We start from the raw sequence: 7,059 nt of genomic DNA on the forward strand, positions 1-7,059 counted from the left end.
TGTAAGTTACAGTTAATCACAAAGACAACTTGATGTGTTCTATGGGTTTCAGTCATCTTTTTTATTATCTTTCAGCTTAAATATTTAATCAATGAGGTCAAGAAAAATGTGTCCAGATGGTACATGGACTTGTCTTCACCAAAGCTGACTAGCAAACTTCTAAATCTACTGCATAATAGCAGAGTCAACACAGAGCCTCCACAATGGTCCCATAATTCAGAGATGCAAGTTAGTCAACTGGTGGTAGGTTTGTTGTCTTGAATTCCCTTGTGTCATGGATAGGAGAAACATTTTAATGTCATCTAAATACTTATTCTGGCAATGTTTACTTTCTCTGACAGTCATGTTTTTGTAGCATTACTTCTGTGGACTTCCTGAATGCTGTATTTATCATCACAAATCCAGCATAGCATTGTAGTGTAAGAGATAAGGCAATGGGCTGAGGCTCACAGGGTTCTCTGGTCTTTTCATATGTCCTATTACCAGAAGCAAGAGATGGCAAAATGACTTATTGAAGATTGAAGACACAGTGTTAGGGTCAGCTTCAATCAACTTCCATGGTTGAAAGTCACAGCCTCTGATTCCCTTTCTGATATTTGGGGAATACGCACTGTTAAGAACTCAAGCTTACTTTTACCCAAAAAATGTTTCCTGCTCTTCCAACTGCCCTTGAGCCAGGTCATGAGCATACAACCTTGGATCCACCACTGAGATACACTCATGTTTTATTTTGTATCAAAATCTACTGATACAAGTAAATGAAATTAGGTAAAATCTACTATGACAGCAAGGGGCAAGCAGTCAAAGCAATAGTAGTTACTGATGACAGCACTGGCTGTGGACTGTGGAGTGTGCCTACGAGATAAACAGGAATTTATTAATATTATGCATTCTTTGCCTCTTTCCTTCAGTTTCATCAGATATTTCATGTTTACGCATGCTATGAACTGAATATTTGTTTCCCTGCCAAAATCCGTATGTTAAAACTCTATCTCCCAGTGGGATGGTATTAGAAGGTGGGGTCTTTGGAGGTAATTACGTTTAGATGAGATTATGGGGATAGATTTTTCCATGATGGGATTAGTGTTCCTATAAGAAGAGAAAGAGACTAAAGCTCCCTCTCTCTCTTCCACAGGTCTGCAAACCAGGAAGATGATCCTTATCAGGAAGTGAATTGGCCAGCACATTGACCTTGGACTTCCCAGCATCTAGAACAGTGAGAAATACATGTCTGTTGTTTAAGACACCTAGTCTATGGTAATTTTGTTCTAACAGCTCCCACTGACTAACACAAGAAGATATTCACAAAGATGAGAATCTGCTTTCTGTTCCAAAATTTCACATTGTGTCTATTAACCTTCACTATATCTTGCCTCTCACAACTATCATCATAAAATAAAACAACATATTGTGTATAATACACATTAGTTTATCAAGAAGGAAATGATTCTCAATCTGATTTTATAAGGGTATTGATGAAGGATTTTAATAGGATAGTAGAAAACAGCAAATCCATTAACCAATTTTGCCAACAAGAGAAGCAGTAGAGTGTATATAGAAGAATGAGTTCTGGAGTCAAACAGCCTGGGTTCAAGTCCCACTTCCAATTCTAAATTATTGTGCTACCTTTGCCACATTTCTTGTGCCTCTATACTCCTGTCTCTAAACTGGGGATACAAATTATATCTGCACTATAGTGATGCTAATATGTTTAAATGTTACAATACTTCTTACCTTCTCAAGAAGTGTCTAGCTTATAGTAAGCAATTGATATTATCTATTTACATTAAAGATTGGTGCAAATGAATGCATCAAAATATCTCTAAGAGAAAATATAATATTATAAAATTATATCTTATGTCTTAAAAAGTCAACCAGTCCAGCTAAAACATTTTTATTAGCCTAAATTTAATCACATAATTTGAATAAGAAAAGAGAATATGAGCACTAACTCTTACTTTATAATGTAGAAAATGCATCAATGTGAGCAGAGCTGTCCCAATAGTAGCTAGATTGAACTCCCTTACTCCACTATCAATGAAAAAGGCAAACAGAAAAATCCCATCTGTCCATATGACAAGTCCAAAATCAGACACCTGCATGGCAAATATGCGTAGCAGTGAGTATCACAGATGCTCTAAATTTAGTACAAACCATATGCTCAATGATTTACTTAAATTGGATGGGGATGACGATCCACTATAGAAAAAGTCCACAGAGCAATTAAGGAACAACATGTTTTGCTGCTCTCATCTCATCTTCTCTCCTTTAGTCCCAGATGTTACAACCACTACAGAGACATTAATCAATTTGTTAATTTATTGTCAGATTGTTAAAGGTTTATGAAGATTTTGACCCATTTTGCTACATTTGTTTTGGCAGTAGGATTAATTTAATTATAATTGTCTTGGGGACAAAGGGAAGACAATAGGATATCACATGTTCTATCTGAATGGATTCATACTTTCACCAGACAATTCAAGCATTTGTGCATTCCCAGCCTTCAAGCATGTGATTGCCCTGAAGAAATGAAGGAATAAAAGTAGCTGACATCTATCTACATTTCCTGACTGACATTACTTGTTTCCTTCACCCTTATCTCTCTAAAGGATAGTCCATAAATTTACTTGACTTCTAATAGCTCTAGTACTTTATTCACAGGTTTTTAATCTGCATTTTTTTCTACATTAAACAAGTAAAAATATTTACATTTTTAAAATAATAATAAAGTTCTAGCTTAAGCCATCAGTATAATCTTTTCGATAAAATGTGATTCCTTTTTTCATTTTTATATAAAAGGAAAACTCACATTGTAGATTTTGTTCTAATTTTGCCCTAATAGATACCTCAAACATATTAATCTAGTGACATTATTTAGGACACAAATTCCTTGAGTCTAGCTTTCCTCATCTGTTAATAGAAATACTCTACGTCTCTACTAGGTAACAGGTTTTTTCTACAGATGAAACAGAATAATTGTATAACTGTGTTTTAAATATTTTAATGGGCAAGACTATATTGAGATTATATTTTTTCATCTATCTTTATGTCATCAGTCCAGCTAGACTCCTTTCTACAAGATTAGTGGATATGATACAGACACTAATATGATACTACTACAGGTACTTCGAGTACAGATTTGGAACCCAGTAAGCATATATTAAATACATTTAGAATGAACTTTTATTTAATTAAATACTCTGTGTAAATGAAAATGCTAGGTACATAATACAAAGCTCGAAGAAAAGAATGACTAATTGCAAAAGAATTTGGAAGAAAATATTTAAATACTCTAAGCCAGTGGTTCTCAAAATGTCTTCTCCAGACCAGCTGCATCAGAATCACCTGGGAACTTGTTAGAAAGCCTGCAAATCTTCAGTCTCCAGTTCTGACCTAGTGAAGCAGGAACTCCAAAAGTGGAGTGAAACAATTTGTAGTTTAACAAGTCTTCCAGCTGATTCTGATTTATGCTCAAGTGTGAGATCTACTACACTAAACAATAATGGTGGGATGGAAATCATTATTGTTGTAATTATGTTGAACCTCCTTTAGGAGACTGGGAGTATGAGAGCCAATGTCATTCAATAGTAACATACATTTAATTACTGTACTTTAACAGAGGAGCTTCACTAAAACCCACATTAAAAATCCCATAGGGTAGAGTATTAATCCTCTAGTGCAGCACTGTCTAACAGAGCTTTCTGCAATGGTAGAAGTATTTTATATCCCTGCAGTCCAATTGAAATATGGCTACTATGACTGAGACACTGAATTTTTGGTGTTATTTAATTTTAAGGAATTTCAATTTCAGTAGCTGCATATGTCTATTGACAACCATATTAGATATAACAACACTAGTGACTATTCATTCATTCATTCATTCGTTAGAGACAAGGTATCACTGTCATCCAGGCTGGAGTGCAGTCGCACAATCATGGCTCAAGGTAGCCTCTATCTCCAAGACTCCCAGGCTCAAGTAATCCTCCCACACAGGCTTTTGAGTAGCAGGAACTATAGCTGCAAGCCATCACACATGGCTTTTTTTTTTTTTTTTTTTTTTTTTTTTTTTTTTTTTTTTTGGAGAGATGACTATGTTGCCCAGGCTGGTCTTGAATTCCTGAGCTCAAGCAATTCCCCCACCTCAGCCTCTCGAAGTGCTGGGATTACAGGTGTGAGCCACCTGCCTGGCCAATAGAGGCCATTAGATACTGCATGAAAATCTTCAACATTATATGAAATGGGACAATTTCTTCAATGGTGGAGTCAATGAGTGTGTTTAAATCCTAAAAACAATGGCATTTGGATTGGAACTCAGTGCATGGGACATAATTTCAAAAGACAGAAATGGGAGCTAATATAGAGAGGCTCTGACATACTAAAAGAATGGACAGACATATATGGTGCAGAAGTTGCCCAAATTGGCTTGTGCAAAAAGTGTATGTTGAGAAAGCATAGAAAACAGGGATAAGCTTCGTTACATCCAGAAAAAGAAAGACAAAAATGTTTGTATTTTATTGTTTATTCTCTTAAGAAGTAATGAATATTTAGGCAAAGGAATGACAGCATCTGTCAGATGCTTAATTGCTCAGGATGCATTAAGTGATGGAAGGAGACAATTCAGGAGACTCAATAAAATGAAGCTTGCAGGCAATAAGAGTACACATTTAGGCATATTTCAGTATAATCAGATAACGATTTGAGTACCTATTATAGGACCAGTATTTGCTAATATACTAATTATCAATGTTATAAAAGTATGTTCTATTTTAGCCATAAACACATGAGGCACTAGTTTAACAAGTCAATTCCTAGATATCCTGTCAAACCCACTAACTCAGAATCTCCAAGTGTGAGGCCCAAGAATCTATAACATATTCAGCAATTTCAGCAATAATTATTTAGAGCAAAAACATTTTAGAACTACGAGGCAAATGATAAATAAGAAGTCAACTTAGATGGATTCTCTATATAATTAGGTAAATATATAATATGTAATAATTTGGCTGCAATGTTTGCTCACCTGTTGCTTGACTAATTTTAACTTATTTATTTCTCTGTTCTACCATCCTCATAAAATTTAATGAATTCTGAGAACCAGCTATGTGAGTTTTTTCATCTATGGATTCATACAAAGTGACGTTTCAGATTAAGTAAACCATTGCTATAATTTAGCTTAAAATCATTTTCACCTGAAGAGGCCATATAATTTAGGAAGTGGAAAACTGATCACATCAGCTTGACACATTGCTTCATGATCAGACATATCCCTACTGTGTATTCTCAATAGATTCACGTTTTTCATTTTAGAAGTCATTATTTTATGTTCCTTTTGTGATTGGGATTGTCCTTTTCTATTAGGAAATTATATTCTGTGGAACATCCTACACCCCTTTCTATGGGAGAAAAAAACCCCAAACAGTTACCTGAGTGCATTTTCAGGCCTATCTGACTGTATATTTAAGAATATAACATAAAACAGTATTTTTCTGTGTCGGTATACCTGGCATCCTACTAACTAGTTAAAGGTTTATAATGATAATTTTTTGTATTTATATACCCTGTAGCCTATTTAGACTTCAAGAAATTAGGCATGTCATTAACTCAGTGAAGAAAAAGGAGTGAGGAGAAAGACGCTAAAAACGACAGCAATTTTGATGCTGTGTCAGTAGTGAAAGTAAGCAAAATGAAATGAGTAACTTCTTTCCTTTCACTCACAGTGCAATAACTGTGTTCCCAGTCTTCATTTTCAATGTAAGTGATTGAATTGTGACACATGGATATTCTCCAGTCTTCATTTTACCAGCAATGAATTCTATTTCCTGCCTGCTGAAGTAACTTGTTAATGCTTTGCTTTTGATATATGAAATGAGAGTAATGGACACACTCTATAAAAAAAGATATGCTCTCTTACTTGGCTTACAAAATGCTGTTCCTCTTACCTGCTACAAGTGATTAAGAGTAAAATATACGTATTCATCAGGGAATTCTAAGCCCTGTAGATTTTTCTGGCCTCATGGTGTGTTAAAGATTTTTCTCTATATAAGTCTGTTTTCTAACTCTTTGCACATTGCTTATGCAGTGTGGATGCTGAAGAATTGTGACTCTACAGCCAGAAAATAATATATACGATAAACATTTACATCCCCTACCTTAAATATTTATAAAATCTTAAAGACTGCTAGGAGCTTCTTCCATTTTTAATTGCAATCAGCAAAGTGAAAACTGTTCAGTTGTTCTCTGAAGAGATACTTTACTAGGCACGAAAATAGTTTTTTAAAAGAATAATGCCACTTAATTATTATTTCATAATACAACTGTATAGCTATTCTATGCAATTTTATAGTTCAACTATAACAACAGGGCAAAGTACTTAATTTACATTATAATAGCAATAGAGTTATGCATAAAATTTTATATAAACCCAGTAAATAATAAAACAGCCAAGTCGACTATATTCTAACGGACTTTAAAAAATGACTTAGTTTTATTTTCACTAATTATTTTTTTTCTCATGGTTAAAATTGCTGATCCCTGTGAAATGAAAAAATGCTCTATTTCTCTGTTGTTCTAGTGCACTACTAGTTATACACAGAGGCATTTTACAATGTAGGCATTTCACATACAATCCTGCTCCCATCTACCTACTTCTTCAACACCAGGGCAAATTTCATATCTTAACATGAAAATAAATTACCCAGTAATAATGGCCCATTCATTGACTGTGAACTCATGACTATTTTATAAGAGCAATAGGGTGAGCTCACCTTTGACTATACACAAAATTTACTAAATAAATCTGACATATAAAATAAGTTGTAAGCCCAATCTTGTTGCATGTCAATCAGGCATATCAGATAAGAATTTTTTAAAAAGGAATTACCATACTGGAACTGTTTTACATACTGATATTTAGGGATTTTAATTTTTTTCTGAAGTATGCATAATTAACAATGAAAATATGTACAAATGAACCTTCTGTTTAGACACTCTGCTGTTTTCTTAGTCTCTTCTTCTCAGGTCCCCAACATACCCTCCCTGCAAAATTGTTGATCCGGTGTC

Source organism: Macaca mulatta, chromosome 5 (assembly GCF_049350105.2).
Source record: "Macaca mulatta isolate MMU2019108-1 chromosome 5, T2T-MMU8v2.0, whole genome shotgun sequence".
NCBI classification, from domain to species: Eukaryota; Metazoa; Chordata; class Mammalia; order Primates; family Cercopithecidae; genus Macaca; species Macaca mulatta.